General features: G+C 35.0%; 1 non-coding gene across 1 annotated transcript; it reads left to right on the top strand.

Annotated features, from left to right (window-relative positions):
- Window positions 1-7,260: 7,260 nt before the first annotated feature.
- On the top strand, window positions 7,261-7,391 carry LOC116657365. Its single transcript, XR_004312484.1, has one exon. It is a non-coding gene; the product is annotated as a small nucleolar RNA SNORA11 (small nucleolar RNA).
- The last annotated feature ends 16,715 nt before the right edge of the window (window positions 7,392-24,106 follow it).

Here is a 24,106-nt window from a genome sequence, read left to right on the forward strand (position 1 = left end):
TCTAATGTTAAAAAAAAAAAAAAAAAAAGAACCTCATATTATAAATCCATGCAGAAACTCCAGTGTTAAAACAAAGAAAAACATGCCACTAGCCAAAGAAATAGGCACTATCATTAAGCAATCTTTAATCAGAAGATTAAAAGATAGTTTTCTAGATAGTGAATAATGGTTATTTTCTAGAATAGGAGAAAAAGCTCAGAAACAAGTACACAGGAAATGCAAACAGCAATGTTTTTAAAAAAAATCCCTACAGGTTTCGACACCAAGGAGAATTAAACACTAGAGGAGGCATCTTAGAACGGGAACCGCAGTAACAGTTGAGAGACCAGCCACTACTTGGAACATCAGGAGAGAACAGAGCATTCAGTATGTACAGTCTAGCTGTTATTGAATGTAAAATTTCCTCTCATTCATAACCCACAGTTAATTATCTACATGCTGAAGCTCAGTAAATTCGAAGAATAACGGTGAGAAGTGGATATCCCAATCCAACTGTATGTGGATTTTAATGGAAAAGAGGAACTTCTGGTTACCATTCATACTCATCAAGGTCACTGGCAGCTACGGGTAACAGGTTTACTCTTTTGAGAAGAAAATGGAAATTAAGTCTTGTAAGTTGAATTATCTGCTGGAGCACAAATGTCCATCTGGCACCATACGAGTGAAAGATCCAGGCAGAATCTGTCTTCAGAGAGACTACAGCTTTGCTCAGCAATAGCCATCAAGAAAAGAGACTCAAAGAAATCCCTTCCTCTGAATAGTGTCATCCCTGACAGAGGCTTCCCATATACAGTCACCCCTCCGTATCCACGGGTTCAACATATGCAGATTTAACCAACCCTGGATCAAAAAATATTTGGGGGGAACATTCCAGAAAGCAAAATCTGAATCTGTCATATGCCCAGCAACTATTTACATAGCACTTACATTGTTATTAGATATTATAAATAGTCTAGAGATGACTTATACTTAAGGGAGGACGTGCATAGTTAATGTGCAAATACTATGCCATTTTACGTAAGGGACTTGAGCATCTGAAGATTTTGGTATCTGTGGAGGTCCCAGAACCAATCCTCCAAGGATACCAAGGGACAAATGTATTCACACAAATTCAAATGTAAAGAAGTGACACAGTAGCTGAATATGACTGAAAAGTAGAGAGGGAAAAAAGGTCAAATAGCAACTACACACCATTATTAAATGCAGGAAATTAAAAGGAAGCTGAAACTAAGAGATATAAGGTCAGCACAATTGCCATGGTTACGAAAATCACATGCAAAAAAAAAGCAGAGGAGATGGTAGGGATGAGATTTTTTTCATAATAGTGTTTATTTTTGTATTGAGTTTCTGCAAATATGTAGAACAAAACTGTATTAACACACAGAACCTGCTAGAGAGGACAAAATACGGTGTAGGAAGTTTTTTATTTCCATATTTTACCTCAACCTTTTGTTCGAAGGGCTTTAAAACTCCCTACACAATACAAAGCAGTTTGAACAGTCAAAGTGACTGCCAATGAAGCACAAGGGTGGACATATTCAGGGGATGGATACGCAGACTCCTTGCCACCAAGCAGCAATTTAAAGGGCATCAATTAGCTGGATGTATCATTGGGAACTCAAGGCTACTAGAATTCAAAGGGACAGAATACAAACCCACTAGGCCTTTCTTCCTGGTAACTACTCTCAGAAGACCTTCTCACCAGGTATATAGACACTGTCATTGGGGCTCTGCTGACCATACTCTTCCAACCTATTTCCCATCTCCTGACCTCTTCACGACTCAGAAGCATAAACTGTGTTGACAGGATTGAAAACATTTATTTGTCTCTCACCAGTACCTTACTACTGTTTACTTTTGTTTGTTTGTTTTGGGGGGGGGGATTAGGTTTATTTATGTGTTTTTTAATTAATTTTTAGTTTTATTTTTTAGTGGAGGTATTGGGGATTGAATCCAGGACCTTGTGCATGCTAAACACGCACTCTACTGCTGTTTGCCCCCTACAGTCTAAATACCACAAAATTCTTTGCTCCCAAACTAGGCAAATGAGTAGCAGCCATGACAATGGGAAATTTCACTGCCTTTCACTCAAATTCTTTGTGGCCACACTAAAATCTTGCCACACAACTGGGGCCTCTTACCCTTTCCCTGATTGTGCATTGTTTTTATTTTTCCCTTTTCCTTTTGGGAGAGCCAAGAAAGAAACCCTTAATCCTACTAGATTAATGACTATTTTGGCCTGTACTAGAGTTTTCTAGGGCTCTGTGAGGATGTTGCCAATAGTACACACAGTTCTCCTCACCTTCCCTCATGAGTCTGGAGGACAGACTACCAGTCACTAAATTATTTCCACTCTGCAAAGCTTGAGCCTCTCAGAGAAAAGGGGCTATGTAACCAAGATAATCCAATAATGGTGTGTATCAACTAACCCCTTTTTACACTAGGCTATTTAGACCCTGCGAAGACAGGTGAAGGTGAAAGCAGCAGGCTGATAACAAGGAAGTAATTTACTTTTTTCCTTATTTATATTGCATTAGCTAAACAATACAACTGATGTTTTTGTTGTTTTGGAAACAAACTATATAAAATAAGTTCCTCCTATGAGAATAAAAGATACAATGAAAACAGGAATGGTGTCAGCTGGAAAACCAAATGACCTACTTGTCTCATATATAAAGGTATTAGGCATTTATTACTTAGCAAATCTGTTTCATTGGACAGTGTTAAAAACTAATCAAGTGGCTATCTGCTTCTTGTTGTTAAAAAATGGAGAATATGGTACATTTTAAATGTCATTAACTTCATTTGAGATTTCACTAGCATTTCTACATCGTGTATTCTCAAATAATTTGAAATGATGATCAACTACAAGGAAATGCCAGCATTCCTAAGAAAACCTAGAAATAAAGTGTTAATTTCTAAGCCAAAGCTTGCACAGGCTCCCTACACAGCTGCAAAGATTACATAATAGAAAAGAAATGAATTCTGGGATTCCTAAAGGCAAAACGTATCTTGATCCTAACAGAGGCTTATCTAATATGGAACACTGAAGAAACCTAAACTGAGCTTTAAACATCAAACTGTTAGATAAGAACTTTGAAAAACAACCCACTGCATTTACTGTAAGATGTAATCTGGCACTTTTAACTATCATCTGCATTACTGTTGTGACATCAACACAAACAAGAAATACTTCTTGTCCAAAAAAAGAAACAAAAATAGTTCTTGTCAGATACGTGAAGCTTGGCAAAGTTTTCTGTAGTCCAAGAGAAAATCTTGAAGGCCACCTTTCAACACATGTGAAATATTAAGGAAGGTTAAATGCTGTGCCCGAAGAGAGAAATACTGTAATAATTAACTCTATAAAGCTGCAGACAGTAAGAAAGTAAGCACTAAAGGAATTCAATGCTGTGAAAGTTTTTTAGGACTCCTCTATTTTCTTCAGTAAGATAGCAGTAAAATTCAAATGAATAATAAATTGTTCAGTTTATAAAATTCCCCAAATAATCATATTGAGATCCCTGGTTTAACACAAACAAGTTCAGCTGTAAAGTGAAGTTTTGCTTTCATAAGAAGGAAATGTTGGCTTCTCTTTTATTCACTCAGCTTCTCTGAAAAGTAAAGGTCTTTTAAGTAAGCCAGAGGAAGCAGGGAAAGAGAAAAGGGAACAAAAGGATAAGGGAGAAAGCAGGCAGGAGGGAGGGGTGAAAAGTGGAGGAAAAAAGAGGAAGAAAAGTAGCCACCTACAAACCAGGCATTTCTGATAACTTTGTTAAATTCTCAGAATTTTAAATAATTTTTCTACAACAGTTTTGCAAAAAAAAAAATTCCACATTATATATGAATTATCTTTTACTTTAAGTTTTTCTTCCCAATTTTTTAGTTTTTTTGATAGGTACGGTGACCAAAGCTTTTTGGTTTGGCTATGAACCAAGTTATTTCACTGACGACAAAGAGTTGGATACTTGCCTTTATCACTCTTCCTCAAGCACTTCTAAGGTGTACTGGAATCCTGTTAGGAAAAGCTGAAAAGCAAATATTAAGAATGACAAAGTGAGAAACTTAGAGGGGAACTTATGTATGCATACACAGAAAAAAACAGTATACACATAACAAAATGTTAACATTTCTCTATCAGTGGTAGAAGTAGGATCATTTTTTTCTAGTATTTTTCAGTTTTTTCTAATTTTGCAAAAATATAAAAATTATAATCAAGAAAGAAAATACTTTGGAAAAATTAGCTTGTCAATATTTTAAAAATAGAGTGGCATATTTCATGAGTAGCAATAAATATTTTTACACTATGACACTGAATTAGGAGTAGATATTCCATTAATTCTAGTCTTAAAGTAGCATGAAATGCAAAACAAGTACATGCATGAAAAACAGCATAAATTTATAAGCAAAGTAGCTACCAGTTCTTCATCTTCAATTTTGCATTTAAAAGAACCCTGAAAACTGTATCTACCACGTACAACTGAGACTCAAGATGTAGCAAAATTGAAAACTTCCTGGAAAACTAGCTTCTGACAGCCATTACACTACAGAAGCAATTTAACTGGGCAAGTATCTAAGTATCTGGGGGGCATCTGCTATGTGCTCGGCATTATACAGACCAAATAAGGCATATTGTCTTAGCCTGAAGGAACTTACAATCTAGGATGGAGAGTAAGATTTACATACTTGAAACTTCAGGAAAACAGCACAAAACAACATAATTAAGGGCTAAGAGGTGTAAGAAAAACTGTTATTCCCATCAGAAGTCAGGAAGATCAGTTAGATTGGACTTATTCAGAAAAACTTCAAGAAGGAGAGAGAAGCTTTAACTGAGCTTTGAAGGATGAAACGATGGATGAATAAGCAAGAAGATATGGCCCAAGATTCCCAGCTAGAAAGCAGTAAACACACTACAGATCAGTAAACACAGTATACATGTGGGGGCCAGGAAAGAGGTAGATGACCATACTGGTGGATACACATTTCTGAATCATCTGGAGAACTGAGTGGCTAGTGGGCAGATGTGAGAGAAAAGACTTTCTATCATTTAATCTTTTCTACCTTTTGAATTTTGTACTTTGACTAAACTACATACAGAAAAAATAAACTTATACATATTTGAAAAAAAAAGGGAAAAACAGAATCAAAATAACCAAATAAATGCAAAAAGGAGGGAAAACAAGATCACAGCATAAACAGAATATATAAAAAGCAAAATATAAGATGTCAGACATAAGCCCAAATATTCCAGTAACTACACTAAATGTAAGTGGACCGAAAGAAAAAAATTATTATACTAAATAAAAAATAAAAGTCAACTATTATGGTGTTTATAAGAATTACAACTAAAGTATATACAATTAAAACACAAAGCATGGAAAAGTCACACAAATTAAACAAAAGCTGCTCTAGCAATATTACTAGTAATCAAAGTAGACTATAATGCAAAAAGCATTAGCAGAGTTATAATTCATAGGATTAAATGCAGAATTCATCAAGACATAATTTAAAATTTGTCTGCATGTAATAACATAGCCTCCAAATTATATAAAGCAAAACTTAGCAGAATTGCAAGAAGTAAAAAACGTCCATAATCCTAGTAGGGAAATTTTTAACATCTCTCTCAGCAGTTGACAGAACAAATGACCTGAAAATAGGGGGGGAAATCATAAAAATATAAATTTGAATAGCATAGCTAACACACTAGACCTAAACAGACATCTATGTAACACAGCTCCCAGTAACTGCAGAATAAATACTCGGCATCAAGTACAAAGAGATCACTTACAAAACTGATCCATACGCTGAACCCTAAGGCAAGTCTCACAAGTTATTCTCTGACCACAATGTGGATTCCTAAGGTTTAGAAAGAGTTGATGAAATCATACTCTCCCCACCACCCACAGTGTCTCGTGACCCAACCCTCTAGGTAATACAGAATGGGTGGAGCAACACAGAGGCTAGACAAGCACCTAAGACCCTGGAGGGAAAACTTTCTCTCCAACCAAAGGAAACAGAGCCCCAAGAGTGAGAAAGAATCCACTGCAGTCAGGAAGATTAGACCACAAATTTTGACAAAGTGTTGAAGACTAAATGTGGGCTGGCATAAGAGTGTCAAGTCCCTGGGACCTGCAATTAAAGGGGAGTTTCCCCCCTCTTACAGGCTTTTCCTCCAGGAACCTCAAAAGGCTCTCCAATGCAGGGGGGAATCTAAGAGAATGCAAAGAAGACCCACCCCCACCCCTGTGAGGCTTGGCAGCCAACGCCTATCAGCCCAGAACTATTTCCCCTATTTACCCATGGAACAAAAAGCTTAATCAGCAAAAAAAAAAAAAAAAAAAAAAAAAAAAATCAAGGTCACTACCCCGTGAACACTGATAGAATCCCCACTATGGCTGGAAAAAAAGGTGGCTGACATCCAAACTACACTATCTCCCTAAAGTAACAATCTTAATGAAGGGGGAAAAGTCTTTAAAAAGGGCTTTTAAAACTTTAGCTAAAGAAAGGGGGCTTAAAAAATCTAACCTAGACACTGCAGTTGGGGAAAAAGGAAGAAGGGGAAAAACTCCACTCCTAGAAGTAGAGTAGAAAGTTTTATGAAGGCAACACCTGAGACTCAGGTTCCAGTGCCTGCCTAAATCTGTGGCTTAATAGATCATCACAGAACTCCTCCAACCCTCCACTACCAAGCCAGTAACATTTGAGTAAAAGTAACAGTGCAATATAGCTGTAAGGGACAGGCTCACTATGAGAAACAGCAAAAAGGGAAAACCCAAAGCCAAGCAGGGAGATAAGGGACACTAGGGAAATTTGAAGTCTCTGGTTTCCATGGCAACAACAAATGTCAACTCTGGTAACCATAGCAATGATAAACTTTAAACACAGTCCAACTACTAACAGATTAATACAAATTCCACCGTAATGGACTAGCAGAAGGAAACTTGCAGTCACCTCCAAACATATCAGATATTTACCTCAGTATTTCCTGTCCTAAACAAAATAGTCAGCTTTCAACAAAAAAATGACAAAGCATGCCAAAGGTAGTAACAAAAACACAGCTTGAAGAAACAAATCAATCGTCAGAACTTGACTCAGATATGACACAGAGTTTTGAATTATCTAAGATAGTTTAAAACATGGTTAATACGGTAAAGACTAATGGAAAAGGCAGACAAAATGAAAGATCAGATAGGTAATTTCACAGACATGGAGATCATAAGACAGAATCAACTGAAAATGCTAGAATTAAAAACATGGTAACATAGGGTGTGGTCAGAGCAGGGGGCCTAAAGAAATGGCTCCTCTGTTTACAACACACCCAACAGGAAATTGGGTTCATTGTGACAAGGGGCACAAAACCTGGGGCCTTCCTATGAATAAAATATCCTATATGTGTCTCCCTGCACCTCCACGTGGCTGCTGTGCAGGACCAGCAGGTCAGGGCTCAATACTGGAAGAAAAGAGACAGTATTTAGTGGGGGAATCTCCCACCAAAAGCCTGTCTGCTCAATGTATGGGTGGGCCATTAAGTGGTCTTATAGAAATAAAAGCTTTGAACCTATTTTCAGGGGGGGAAAAAAAGAGATTCATATGCCATTCTGGAGTACAGAAATGTTTTAGAGCAGTGAAAATACTTTGTATGACATTACAATGATGGATATCTATGTCATTATACTTTTGTCCAACTAAGGTGAACTATGGACTTTGGTGATTATGATAATGTCAATGTACATGTTTCTCCCCAGTTTAAAAAAAAAATGACCACTGGTAAATAAAAATAACGACTATGCATATGTGTGGAGAGGGCATATATGGGAAATTTTTGTACCCTCCTGTTAATTTTGTTGTAAACCTAAAACTGTTCAAAAAAAAAAATCTTAAAAACAAGAAAACTCAGGGCAGACATTTTTGGGCAAAATTTTGGTTTCAGTTATATATATTTTACATGTATGTCTGTTGGATTGTGATACAAAATGTATTTTTTAGGACAAAAAAGTTTGCAAGCCATTGTAGTTAAGTTACACTGGCAAATAAAAGCAAAAGTCAACCTCAAAAAAAAAAAGGTAACAAATAACAAATGTTTTTGACGATTTTTTCTTGTACAAGCTTATTATTAGACTTGAAATAGCTGAGAAAAGAATCAGTGAAACTGAAGATAACCCAACAGAAATTACTCAAACTGAAATGTAAAGAAGAAAAACAGCAGGAAAATTAAACAGGAAAGAACGTCTGAGAACTGTGGGAAAATGTCAAACAGTGTAACACGCACATACTTAGAAAGCCCGGAGAAGAAAGAACAGAGTAGAAGAAATATTTGAATGGCTAAAACCTTGCCAAAATTAGTGACAAGACACCAAACTACAGATTTAAGAAGCTCCAAAAACACCAAACAGGATAAATAACCAAAATCAAAAAACAAAAAACCTAGGCATATTATATTTAAACTGCTGAAAAGCAAAGAGAAAATCTTGAAGGTAAGCAGAGAAGGGAAAGGATTATCTACAGAGGAATAAGGATAAGGATTACAATAAGCCTCTTGTCAGAAACTTTGCAAGTAAGAAGACAGTAGAGTGACAACTTTAAAATGCTGAAAGAAAAAAATTGCCCAACCAGTATTCTACATCCAGTGAAAATATCCTTCATAAGTGAAGAGGAAATACTTTCCCAAACAAAAACAGAATTCATTGGCAGAAGACTCACCCTATAAGAAACACTGAAGGAAGTTCTTCAGGTAGAAAGAAATGAAAGGTGAGAAGCTTGTAGCTACACAAAGAAATGATGAATAAATGAAGGTAAAATAGACTCTTTTCTTTTTCATATTTTTAATTGCTTTAAAAGATGTCTATTTAAAGCAGTAGCAAAATACTGGGTATTTACAGCATATGTAGTGAAACGTATAACAACAGCAACGGTGAAAGATAATTAGGAACATATACTATAGCAAGATATATGCACTACATGTGAAGTGGTATAATATCATTTGAAAGTAAACTCAGATTACTTTAAAATGTATACTCTAAATCCAAAGGCAACCACTAAAAATCATTTTAAAGAAATAAAAGTAAGTCAAAGGGTAGATAAAAGAATAATAAAAAGCTTAATTCATATCAGAGAAGGCAGAATAAAAATGAAATGAAGAAAACAGAAAACAGCTAGTAAGATGGTAAATTTTAATCTAACTATATATTAATACTGACTTTAAATGTGAATGATCTAAAAATGTCAGTTAATAGACAAACTGTCAAGCTGGATGAAAAAGCAAGATCAAGCTAAATGCCATCTACAGTAAGTTCACTAAATATAAATTTAGATTAAAACAGCTAGAACAATGAAGATACCATACAAATACCAACCAAAAGAAAGCTAGTATAGACAAATCAATTTCAGACACAGCCGACTTCAGAACAAAAAAGATTTTCAAGGATAAAGAGAGGTGTTACAAAAGGATAGAGGTCCATCCTCTAAGAAGACACAACAATCCTAATGTGTATGCACCTAAAATCAGAGCTTTAAAAAACATCAGGCAAAAATTGATAGATCTGACAGGAGAAATAGACAAATCTACAATTACAGTTATATGTAGACATCAATATTCCTCTCTCAGTAATTGATTAAAAAAAGAAAAAAGTAAGGCGGAAAATCAGGAAGATCTCAAGAGGACTACCACCAAACTTAACGTAAATGACATTTACAGACTTCTTCACCCAACAACCATTGAATATACATTCTTGTCAAGTACGCATGGAACATTCACAAAGATATACCATATTCTTGGACATAAAACAAATTAAAAAAAATACAAAGTACATTCTCAGACCATAATGGAATTAAATTAAAATTAACTGCAAAAAGTCTTGGGAAAATTCCTCCAAACATTTGGAATATTAAACAATTTACTTCTAAATAACCCATGGGTAAAAGAAGCAGCCTAGAGGAAAATTTCAACAGCAATGTTGGTTCCACCTACATTACTTTTCTAGATTTTATAGACTTTTGTAGGTTTTTTTTCATAGATACCCTGTATTAAGACATAGAAATAGACCTACAGATTTTGGACCATTCATCATTTGGCAACTACACAAAATCTGTATTAGGTATATCTATACACAGAAAAAAATAATTAAAATGTTTGAAACCTACAAATCTTATGCATACAATGCAGCTATAAGAACATATTCAGGGAGAGGGTATAGCTCAGTGGTAGTGTACATGCCTAGCATGCACAAAGTCCTGGGTTCAATCCCCAGTAACTCCAATAAACAAACAAACAAACCTAATTAACCCCCTCCCTGCAAAAAAGAAAAAAAGCAAGAAAAAAAAAGAACTAAAAAAAATTTTTTAAAGAACATATTCAAACAATATCCAACATTAGGTTGTTTTTGTTTTTGTTTTTTTTTTCTGTTTTTAACTTGATTTTCAGGAGCCTACAAATTAAATCCAGAATTTGCATTGGTGGTTTTTACCTTGTCTTCCCTGCTTTTCCCTTCTTCTCTCACCATTCATGACGGTTATCCACAAGAAAGGTCCTGGATCATTCTGCTTTGGCTCTAATATTATTCATGATCTTATAACCACCTGCATCTTTTGATTTGTATCTCAAAATCTGGTCTGAGGAGGCAGCTGATAGAAAACTGAATCCTTTATTTTGGTTTTCACTTACTTCATTAAAATTTAATGAATTTAATGCGATCCCTATCAAATTACGCAGGACATTTTTCACAGAACTAGAACAATCCTAAAATTTATAAGGAATCACAAAAGACCCAGAATTGCCAAAGCAATATTGAAGAAAAAGAACGAAGCTGGAGAAATAACCCTCCCAGACTTCAGAAAATACTACAGAGCTATAGTAATTAAACAGCGTGGTATTCGCATGAAAATAGACATATGGACCAATGGAACAGAATAGAGAGCCCTGAAATAAACTCACAGATCTACGGTCAATTAATCTTTGACAAAAGAGGCAAGAATATACAATGGAGAATAGACAGTTTCTTCAGCAAGTGGTGTTGGGAAAACTGGACAGATGCATGTAAATCAATAAAGTTAGAATACTCCCTCACACCATATACAAAAATAAATTCAAAATGGCTTAAAGACTTAAACATAAGACAAGACACAACAAATCTCCTAGAAGAAAACATAGGCAAAACATTCTTTGACATAAATCTTGGCAATGTTCTCCTAGGGCAGTCTACTCAGGCAATAGAAGAAATTAGAGCAAAAATAAACAAATGGGACCTAATTAAATGTATAAGCTCTTGCACAGCAAAGGAAACCGTAAGCGAAACAAAATGACAACCTACAGAATGGGATAAAATATTTGCAAATGATGCAACTAACAAAAGCTTAATTTCCAGAATATATAAACAGCTCATACAACTCAATAACAAAAAAAACCCAACCCAATCCAAAAATGGGCAGAACTAAACAAGCAATTCTCCAATGAAGACATACAAATGGCTGATAGGCACGTGAAAAAATGCTCAATATTACTAATTATCAGAGAAATGCAAATCAAAACTATAATGAGGTATCACCTCACACCAGTCAGAATGGCCATCATTCAAAAGTCCATGAACAATAAATGCTGGAGAGGGTGTGGAGAAAAGGGAACCCTCCTACACTGCTGGTGGGAATGTAGTTTGGTGCAACCATTATGGAAAACAGGATGGAGATCCCTCAAAAAAAAAAAAAAATAGACTTACCATATGATCCAGCAATCCCACTTCTGGGTATATATCTGGAGGGAACTCTAATTCAAAAAGATATGTGCACCTCAATGTTCACAGCAGCAATATTTACAATAGTCAAGAAATATTTACAATAGTCAAAATGTCCATGGACAGATGACTGGAAAAAGAAGTTGTGGTATATGTATACAATGGAATACTACTCCGCCATAAAAAATATAATGCCATTTGCAGCAACATGGATAGACCTAGAGATCATCATTCTAAGTGAAGTAAGCCAGAAAGAGAAAGAAAAATACCATATGATATCACTAACATGTGGAATCTAAAAAAAAGAGAAAGGGAAAGGAAAAAAAGCACACTATGAACTCATCTACAAAACAGAAAGAGACTTGCAGACATAGTGAACAGTCATGGTTACCAGGGAAGGGAGGTGGGAAGCAACAAATTTAGGAGTTTGAGATTTACAAATGTTAGCCACTATATGTAAAAATATATTTTAAAAAATTTCTTTTGTATAGCACAGGGAACTATGTTCAATATCTTGTAATAACCTTTAATGAAAAAGAATATGAAAATGAATATATGTATGTATATGCATGACTGGGACATTGTGCTATACACCAGAAATTGACATATTATAATGGCTGGTACTTCCAATTTAAAAAAAAATTAAATGTGGGCAATTTATTATATATTAATTACTTAATAAAAATTTTAAAATTTTTAATAAAGTGATAAAGAAACATTAGTTTTAAACACCTGCATACTCAACACTGAGCCAGGAACTGTGAGACAATCAGGAAAAAAATGCAAAATGCAAGGAGTATGGAATAACAGGTAAGAATATTAGGTCTCGGGGGGTCAGTATAGCTCAGTAGTAGAGTGCACACTTAACATCCATAAGGTCCTGGGTTCAATCCCCAGTACCTCCACTAAAAAACAACAACAACAAAAAAAAAGCACTCAGGTCTCAGAATCAAATGCTCTAAATCTGATTATCAGTTTTAATAATTATTAACAAAGAGAATCTTGGCTCTCTAAGGCTCAGTCTCATTTTCTATAATAACATCTACCTCATATGGTTGTTGTAAGAATTAAAAGAAATAATACATGAGAATCATGTCTGCCATTTAGGAAGTTCCCAGTTAATGGTAGCTATAAGAGCATCTTTTTTCCCCCCAGAATCTGGTGGGCTGTGTGTTTCTTCGCAGGTGAGGCCAATTTAACTCTTGATTTACATATCAATTCTAATATTTATTTAAATAAAAGGAGGGTTCTAAGCAGCAGTGTGTAAAAACAGTAAGAGAACGTAGAGCAAGAGAGAAGGAAAAAAGAACTGCATTATAGTGGAATAAAATTTAGGAAGGATTACATTTAATGCAAAATTGTAAATTCTATTCTAATTAATACTCAAATTAGCTGTTAGTACTTTACTGTTAGTACTTTACTGAAGTGCCTGCATTTCTTTTGTAAAGATAAATGCAAAATCTTTACAAAGTCTAAATCCTGATAGAAAATAATGTGGAAGGATACTACTATCTCTTCAATTCATGTTCTTCTACTTACACTGTTCAAATATAGAATGTCTTGTTTTTTTGTCCCACAATTCAACTAAACAAATGTTTCAATGTCTTAAAAATGCAAGACACTGTAATATCCTAGCTGGATCAATGGAAATTAGAAAAGAAACCTACTTTTTTCCCCCACTACGCTTTCCTAAAACCAGAAGAAAAAGCTTATTTTATATCCAACTCACTGATGCTAACAGTATCTACTTAGGTCAGAGCTAACATGTATTCCATTTCATATTTTGTCTTCCTATCAAAGTCCATTCCATGAACTACCTGAATTCAAAATACTGGTAGCTGCTGCTGAGATGAGGCAAAGGTTTAATCACTAGACAGCATGCACAAAAAATTAAACCAGTGAACCTAAGACCCATTCAATGGTGGGGTTTCTCGGGTGGGTTTTTTTTTTTCCCTCTCTGAGCAATCTACAGAATTTTCCAAACTGTATTCATAATGCATTCATTCCCAGGATCACTACTCAGAAGCATGTAAATAAACCACAGCATAGCCAGAGTCGACCAAACGTGTTTTGACAGATCCAGGCCAACCAATTGCAAAGCTTCTGAATATGCACCCCCACAGGCCCATGCAACGCCAGTCTTTCGCTCCGGCATATGTTCCTTTCCTTCCTGTAGGCCTGGTTCCAGCTTTTGAGGAAAGAAAAATAAAGCTGTCAGCTGAGTGGATCAAACTTCCAACAGGGTAAATCAAAAAAGACTGCCATATAAATCCCTTAGAACAAACATCTGCTCAACAGAAATGAAGATAACTTAGTAATAAAAGACAATACAATGATAATTCAACATATTTTTTTTTTAGTGATTAAAAGAACAAGAAAATATTCAGATATGCTACTTTCATCAAATTATGAACCAGCTAGCATAAATAAAGAACTAAATAGCTCAAAGCCAAATAATACCATGCAGAGAGCTATTTTTAATTTTCTACATTGATTCCATTAGGTAATATGCTTCTGAGAAATCAGGTCATTTTCATCTTAACAATTTATAAAATTCTAGGAAAAAAAGTTTATGGAAGGGGAAGGGATTGTTGCATAGGGAGAGTATACTATTAATTAACTGCAAATATCATTTAATAATTCAGCCTTAATTATTTGCCAACACAGATAACACAAGCAGGAGAATAGTATTTCTGGAAGGCATTGAAATTACTAATTTAATCATTCATTTGGTAAGTATTACCCAATACCTACTCCTTGGTTAAAAATGCACTACACACCAACAAATAAAAACATACAGGATGGGAAATGTACAGATAAGCACACCACTATGGAAAAGCAATTCCCATATGTGTGTTTATTTGTATCTTAAGAACAGAATACTATCAAACACAGCACAGTAAGAGGGTATATATAAATCTAACCAATGAGTTCTCTCCTTCACTAAGGCATCTCCTTCTGGCTATCACCAGAGGGTACTTCAAAAAATCATGATCTTCCTTAAAAAAATAAATAAATAAATAAAACAAAAAAAAACCTTTTTTTTTCCAGTATTCCTTTTTTCAGTGATGGGTACTCAGCAGCTTAAGCCAGAAACCTGGAGTCCTCTCTCCCCCTTCATATTCTACCCATCACCAAACTCTGCAGACTGTGCCACCTAAATATTTTTTTCTTCCAGTTTTATTGAGATATAGCTGACACACAACACTGTATACGTTTAAAGTGTGCAGCATAATGAGTTGACTCACATACACCATGAAATGACTGCCACGATACGTTTAGTAGACACCTATCATCTCATAATAGGTACAAAATTAAAGAATTTGAAGAAAAAAATTTTTTTCTTGTGATGAGAACTCTTAGGATTTATTCTCTTAACAACTTTCATAATAACATACAGAAATCGTAATTACAATAATCATGTTTTACATGATTATTTATTTACCTAGTACTTATTTACCTTATAACTCTAAGTTTGCACCTTTTGACTGCCTTCATCCAATTCCCCCTCCCACCACCTCTAGTAAACACAAATCTAATCTCTTTTTCTGTAAGTTTTCTTGTTTGTTGAAGTATAGTTGACCTACAACACTGTGTTAGTTCCTGGTCAGGTGCACAAGATACTGATTCAATGTTTCTATATATTACAAAATGATGACCATGCCTCCTAAATATTCTTGAACTAATTCCTTTCTATTGTCTCCAGCAATACCACTCTTGTCTAAGTAAGTCACCATCATCTCTCACCTGAACTAGACTAAGTACCTAACCAGTATCCCTGCATCCACTCTGGTAGACCTTCAATCTGTTCTCTGCCTCATAGTAAAAAATGTTCACATCAAAAAGCAAATCTGACCTTATCATTTCTTGCTTAAACCCTCTAACAGTTCATTCATTGTTCCTCTTAGAATAAAGGCAAACACTTAACATGATCTTTAATAAAAACCTGCAAGAGCAGGCCTATCTCTTTATCCCAAACCATGTTCCTTCTCCCTCTAGTTCTCACTTATCACAACCTTAATCAGGTCCCTCATCTCACCATTTTCTTTTCTACCACAGGGCCTTTGCACCTGCTGTTCCTTCTGCCTGAACAATCATCCTTCCTCTCTTTGCCAAGTTAACACCTAGTCTTCCTTCAAATCAAAGCACTACCAGTATCATTTCTTGAAGATGCACTTTTTAACCTGGTCAAATTTCACTAGTATCACTTATAATTTAACATTTAATTTAATATTTACCTCCTCCATCAGACCACAGGTTCCATGGGGAAATGGTATCTCATCAAGTTTTGCTCTACAGTGTACCCCTAATGCCTGGGTAGTTCAATAAAAACATGTTGCATGAATGAACAAATGCATGAACCATGCTCAAGAACCATCCAGCGTGGTCCAGACTGCCAGAGTCAAAGTTCAGTTGCCAGGAATCACAAATCATTCAATACCAGGCCAAGTGCCCATCATCACGATCTTTCATCTAATTCCTTTTGCAAGGTCCCTTAAGCATGGATAATGAAGTTTATTCATCACAGGCCTTCTTCTGATGGCTTCCTATTTACAGAAAGAAACCACTGAAAAGTCAAACTCCACTGAACACTCTAAGATAAAGCAATCTAAATCTGTTTAATTACAATTTTCAAAATAAAATTACTTATTTTTTACATCTTGTGGTCAAGTCTCAAGCGAAGACTAATCCCTGATTTATCTTGAAATCTGAACCTCTCACTCAACTTATCTCAAGATAAATACCAAAAATAATAGTTTACCAAATAATAACATTTAAAGAAGTTTAAATCTCTAGATATTTAAAAAACGAAAACAAAAACAAAACCTCAGTGGGAAAAGAAGATGAAATCAGGGCAATGTTTGGATGAAAAACCTTCTTCCACCATACAAAACAAGAAAGACATCTTCCCCATGAGTTCTGGCAAAGTCAGTTCTCAGCCTTATTCACAAAATTCTTGGATAGCTTCCTTGGCCTAAAAAGCCTCACACTATTTCAGTGACTGAGTAAGCCTGGGTATGGATATGGTTGCTTAGGGGCGCCTATTTTGATGGTAAGCAAGCAATTCTCAATGATGTCTCAACAATTTTAAGTCATTAAAAACAGTGGATAAAATAATTCATGACAAAATTAAAAGGCAAATGAATTTAAAAATATAAGACACAGGGGCTGTAGTATCAGAAATTATTAACAATTTAGGAAAGGATAAACATATCTAAAGAAATTATGAGAGAGAAAAAGAAACATTGGTTCTTTAGATGCCAAAACGGCCAAATGACAGCACGAAAGTTTAGTTAACAAACCTATTTTATTCCTTAAAGTTATTAATGTCTTCAAACAACATCAAAAGAAGACTGCCACAGCAAATGGTCTAAAAAAACTATAATTTTATTCTCCTGAAACTGTATATTCTGCTAAAATAACTATGTCAATGCACAGACCTTTTAATGACTTTTCTAACCTATTTTCTTTAATTTTTAGCATCAACCATCACCTACACGATAGAAAAAGAATGAATAAGCAATAAGAAGATATTAGTGGACTCATAACATTGCTCATAGGAATGTAAAATGGTACAGCTCTTATGGAAAAATTTGGTAGTTTCTTATAAAATTAAACATTCAGTTACACACCCCAGCAAACATACTCCTTGGCATTTATCCCAGAGAAAGTAAAACATATGTTCATGGAAAAACGTGTACATGAATGTTCATAGCAGCATTACTGACAACACCCCAAACTGGGAACAGTGCAAACGTCCCTCAACAGGCGAATGTTTAAACTAACAATGGAATACTACTCGGCAATAAAACGGAAAGAACTACTGATACCGATAGACAAAACAGCTTGGATATTAAGGGCATTATGCTTAGTGAATAAGACAAAGTCAATCTCAAAAGGTTACATACTATATGATTCTACTTATAAAACATCCTCAAAATGACAAAACTAGAGATGGAGAACTGATTACTGGTTGCCAGGGAACAGGGACAAGGACATGGGCAGAATAAGTTCTCAAAATAAAATGTTTTTAATTTATCCAATAAACATTAACCGCCCTTGGACTTCTGAGTTTTAATTCTGGTCCTGTCTCTAGTGAAATTATTTGCTAACTTTCCCCCCTCTACTAGCTGTTTCACTAAATTAGCAGCAGACATTAAGGCAAAACACGTAGTGAGGTACTTCTGTCTCTGAGTCATCAAGATATTCTTACAGAAAGTCTAAACACAAGAGTGAGAATACAAAGTCAAGTCTCAGAACCCATAGCGACTACAACCTTAGCTGGCTAAAAGACACTCTAGCTGTCAGTACTGAACACGCAAAGACTATGCATGGGGCCAAAAAAGGCATGCTAATAGTAGCAGTGATCTAAAAAATTAAAGTCAAATGGACTAATACGGTATTTTCTTGATTCTAGACCTCATCACTTGATTAAAAGGCATACCTATACCTGAATAACAACTTTTTGAGGGGAAATGCTACCATAATAAATGCATACCATGTCAACACATTAAGATTAAAAAAAAAAAAAGGCATTCCTCTAAGAATTGACAAAGTAGGGGGTTTATGTACCTACCAACACCTATCATTTGTTTCAAATTTTTCTAAGAGTTAGATTGAAACACTACCCCTGAACTTTTAACTATCTGGAAATCTATCAGGCCTTCTAGAGGTAATCAAAGATAAAATTTATAACCTATTGCTGAAAGCTAACAGAAGTATTCTTTTGCAAAAATGTGTTAAGACTGCAAACATGTGAAGTGCAAACAGAACAAGACTGAGCTCTACCCAAAAGCACCCACCACAAGTAATTTGTTAACCTTCAATTTCCTCATAGGTTACAACAGTATCTACTCTCATAGAGTTGTTGTGAAGATTAAATGTAAAACACTTAGAATGGAGCCTGCTATGCACTAAGCAGAAAATAAGTATTAGCTTTAAAAAAAAAAAAGAGAGACTACAAGGATACATTGTACAGCACAGGGAATATAGCTAATATTTTATAATAACTATAAATGGAGTATAATCTATAAAAATTCTGTATCACTATATTCAACACCTAACATAATATTGTAAATCAACTATATCTCAATTTTTTTTAAATGCTAAGAAAAAAACACTTATTTTCAGGAAATGCCAGGGACCCATACAGCAGTGGGTCCCACTCGGAATACTGCATAAGGTGTTTCTTACTATCTGGGTACAACCACCTTAACTTTTATGTGGGATGTTCTTGTCACTCACGGTTTTTTGCTCAATCTGGTAAGAAAAAGAAATCATTAGTTGAGCCTAATTATCAACAAATCTATAGGAAGCAGGGAGAATCAGTAAACTGAAGACAAAAGCTAGTAATATGAAACTACTGCACTTAACAGATTTAGAGACCTCTTTCCCAGCACCCTCTCACATCTGCACAGCACACTGCAGTTTCAAAGTACTTCTTAACACATTATCTCATTTCATCCTCATGGCAATCCTGTGAGGTCCTTGCTGTTACATGACATTTTACAGATGAGAAAAACGAGGCTTAAGTAGCATGTTGAAGGTCACAAAGCCAACATGTGTTAGAGCTGGAACCTAAATGTCCAGACTGCCACAGCTGCCTCTCTGAATGGGGATACACTGTACAATGTGAACATACAGTATCTGAATGCTGTCCTCCAGGATATCACCACAAACTACTAACAACTTCAAGACATCGAAAAATTAGAATAAATCAAAGCATTACAGGTCATTAAGGATCATCTGTAGAATAATCTCTCATTTTACATAATGCTCTTGTAAGAAAATGTTTTCAGTTCTGAGAATCAAAAAAAATTTTTTTCAAGTTTTCATATTTAAACACCTGCAAGCGTGTGCAGAGATCAAGTGGCTAAGAAAAAGAATTAAAATATACAAATCCCAAATTACTCCCTGTTTACCTGACTGCCACTTGGTTTGCAACATATTTTTTGGAGAAAAGACTTCCTTATTCATAGGCACAGATCAAATTTAAGATTTTTTCTGATAGCTTTAATGACTTTTTACTTTAAGTAACTAATTATAAAGAATCTCATATATGACTTAAATATATCTGAAAAAAAGTTATTTTATTACTTCTCACACTCTCAAAGCAATAATTTAATGTAAATTATAGTACATGATAAACTGATAAAAAAAACTAATAGCAGTAATCTAAAGGAACAAAAATAATCTTGTAGTCCCTATTTTAAATTATTTATTGAGATTCTGACTTGTCTACAGCATAATTTCCTTTACTTTGCCACAGACATTGCAAAATTTTCAAACAATCTAGTATTATAATCATATTTATGTCTTAAATATTCAAAAAGAAAAAGGTAATGTTTCAAAGTTACACTTACTTGTCACTACAGAAAGATTTTTTCTTTTTATCTTTCATACAATTTTTAAAGATTACCTTCCATTTATAGTTATTGCAAAACATTGGCCATATTCCCTATGATGTACATACATCCTTGAGCCTGTCTTACACCCAGTAATAGGTACCTCCCACTCCTCCACCCCTGCATCGCCTCCCACCACTGGTAACCACTAGTTTGTTCTCTATACCAGTGAATCTGCTTCTTCCTTGTTATGTTCACTATTGTGCTGTACTTTTTAGATTCCACATATAAGTGATACCATATAGTACTTTCTTTCTCTATCTGGACTTATTTCACTTAACATAATGCCCTCCAAGTTCATCCACATCACTGCAAATTGCAAAGTTTTGTTCTTTTTTATGGCTGAGTAGTATTCTGGGCTGTGTGTGTGTGTGTGTGTGTGTGTGTGTGTGTGTGTGTGTACATACACATATGCACACACCACATCTTCTTTATCCATTCATCTGTTGATGAACAATTAGGTTGCCTCTATATTTTGGCAATTATAAATGATGCTGCTATGAACATTAGGGTGTATGTATCTTTTCAAATTAGTATTTCTGGATTTTTTTGGATACACACCCAGAAGTAGAACTGCTGGGTCATATGGTAGTAATACTTTTAGTTTTTTTGAGAAACTTCCATATTGTTTTCCACAGTGGCTGCACCAATTTACATTCCCATCAACAGTGTAGGAGGGTTCCCTTTTCTCCACATCCTCACCAGCATTTGTTACTTGTGGTCTTTTTGATAACAGGTGTGAGGTGATACTTCATTGTGGTATTGATTTGCCCTTCTCTTATGATTACAGAAGTTCAGCACCTTCTCATGTGCCTGTTGGCCATCTGCATGTCTTCTTTGGAAAAATGTCCATTCAGTTCTGCCAATTTTTTAACTGGGTTGTTTATTTTCTTGATGTTGAATTGTATGAGCTATTTATCTATTTATATATGTTGGATATATAATCCCTTATCAGTCATATCATTTGCAAATATTTTCTCCCATTCAGTAGGTTGTCTTTTCATTTTGTCAATGGTCTCCCTCACTGTGCAGAAGTTTTTAAGTTTCATTAGGTCTCATTTGTTTAATTTTGCTTTTATTACCTTTACTCTAGGAAATGAATCCAAAAAAATACTGCTGCCATTTATGTCAAAGAGGGTTCTGCCTATGTTTTCTTCTAGGAGTTTTATAGTATCCAGTCTCTGAATTTATTTTTGTACATGGTGTTAGAGAATGTTCTCATTTCAGTCTTTTACAGGTTATCTGTCCATTTAAACATTCTCCACCTTTCTACACTCAAGAATCAACTAGTCCTCATTAATACAACCATGTATAGAAATAGATGTTTAATAACTTGATGACAAAATTTAACTCCACAAAATATTATATGGATGGAAATCTGTTCAAAATATATTAAGTGCAATGGAGGGAAAAACTTGTAACAAAACAGTATAGACACTATTATCTGGATACACATGTGTATTTATAGGTATGTTTGCACCAGTCTACAGTGCACATACAAATCAAAATTGTAACACTGGTCATCACTGAAAATTATCATAGAAATTATAACTTTCTGATTTATATTTATCTGAGCCTTTTAAAATATTTCATATATAACAAATCTGTTAACTTTTATAATCAAAGAAAATAGTAAAAAGCATTTTTAAAAACTTTACTCCACTAACCTAGGAATGTGTAGACTATCCAGGATTTGAACAAACATGATTTTCCAACAATCATTGTTTTTATATGCAGTCAAATAAAGGGGAAAACAAATCAAATGGGCTTATTATGAGAATTCAACCTGCATGACACAATCTTAGTGCTTTGAGAAAAGTGGGAGAGGGAGTAAAGGTAAGCAGAAACACTAAGTAATTACTATTTAAAGAATTACTGTTTAAGGCTAAAAACTTTCAAGTGATTTATAATCTTTCAAGAAGTGACTTATAATCTCATTGGTAAAAACAAGACAAAATATAATTAAGATAACCCAATTAAAAAATAGGGAAAGAAAATGTGAAAACATTTTTCCAAAGATATACAACTGGCTGATAAACACACGAAAAAATGCTCAACATCACTAATCATTAGGAAAATGCAAATCAAAACCACAGTGAGATACAACTTCACACACACTAGGATGGCTAAAATCAAATCACAGACAATACAACAAGGGATTGAAGAGAATGTAGAGAAATTGGAACCCCCATACATTGCTGGTGGGAATGTAAAATGGCCCAGGCAGGCAGCTCCTCAAAATGCTTAACTGAAGAGTCACCACAGGACTCAGTAATTTCATTCCTAGGCAGGTACACGTAAGTCTACACAAAGCCCTGCAAACAAATTTCACAGCAGCACTGTTCAGAACAGCCAAAAAGTGAAATTAATCAAAATGTCCACTAACTAAAAAATGAATAAACAAAATGTGGCATACCCGTAAAATGGAATATTATTTGGCAATAAGAAAAAGAACAGATACATGCTACAGAATGGACATACTTTGGAAACATGCTATACGAAAGAAGCCAGTCACAAAAGACCACACACTGTATAAGTTCATTTATATGAAATGTCCAGAATAAGTAACTCCACAGAAAGTACATTAGTGGCTACCTAGGACAAAGCTGGGGGGCAGACATGGGGAATGACTGATAAGTGGCTACAGTTTCTTCTGGGGGTGACGAAAATATTCTGGAATCAAACTGTGGTGATAGTTGTACAACTCTGTGAATATACTAAAACTGAAATATGCACTTTGGGTGAATTTTAAGTTATGTGAAATATATTTCCAAAAAACTAATAAAAAAAAATGTTAACAACAATGAAAAAGCATGCATGACACACAGGAACTCCATGTATTATCTTTGCTTAACCTGTCCATAAATCTACACCTTCTAAGATAAAAGATACAGATACGTGAATCAGTGAACAAAACCACATGACCCACAGCCACAGCAGGAGGGCCGAGGCGGCACCGCAGCACTTCAGGAAGACCCGCGCACAGCACCTCAGACAAGAGTGCTCAACAGATGTTAGACATAGCAAATGAGGTCAGGCCTCGTTCACAGGGTTACACAATGGCACAGGTAGCAGGAAGAACAGAACTCACTGACCTGGAACAAGTTCATCATTCAGACAAATTTCCCTTTCCCACGTACTTACAACTTGCCAAATAAATTTACTTTCAGACAACTCAAAAATTGTCAGGAAAAACAGAGAAGAAAATGTTGGTAGACAACACTGCCACTGTATCAATGTAAAACTACTCCCTCTGTACCCTGGATTAGGGTTTCACTAGAAAAGCATTTTAACACAATTATGCCGTATCTGTTTCCAAAAGGCTACAGACCTCACAATCTACAGATCAGACTTTATTATAGCATTCAAGATTCAAATTACTGATGAAACATAAAAGAGGTCAAGATTTGTTTTCACTGGCTTCTTAACATGAATAATAAACCACTCAAAGAGTTCAAAAAGAGGGTACTGACTGGAAAGGGGCATAAAGGAATTCTAGAGGGAGGAAAATGCTCTGTATCTTGATCTGACTAGTGGTTATAATTACATATATATGCTGCATACATACGTAAAAATTCATTAAGCCATATATACATCTTAGATTTGAGCATTTACTGAAAACTATACCTCAGTTTTTTAATGAAATTTTAAAAATGGATCCCAAAGAATAATCTCATCATCCCAAAGCATATGATGTAAGAAGAGTCAGATTTTGCCTTCTTTTATTGAAAACAACCAATCATGGAAAAATAAAGCAATTTGATTTGTTACCTCAAAATGAACAAGAAAAACAGGTCTCTGGGCTCTGTTCTATCATTAATCTAACCTTGTGCTTCACAGACAATGAGACTGAATCTTGAGATTCTTCTACTGAGTGAGAAAAGTGTCTTCTACTGAGACAGAAAAAGAAAGAGGATAGAACCAGTTACCCAGAGTAAGACTAGGAAACTAAGGAACCAAATCAACCCCCTCTCTATCCCC

This window comes from Camelus ferus, chromosome 17, assembly GCF_009834535.1.
Source record: "Camelus ferus isolate YT-003-E chromosome 17, BCGSAC_Cfer_1.0, whole genome shotgun sequence".
NCBI classification, from domain to species: domain Eukaryota; kingdom Metazoa; phylum Chordata; class Mammalia; order Artiodactyla; family Camelidae; genus Camelus; species Camelus ferus.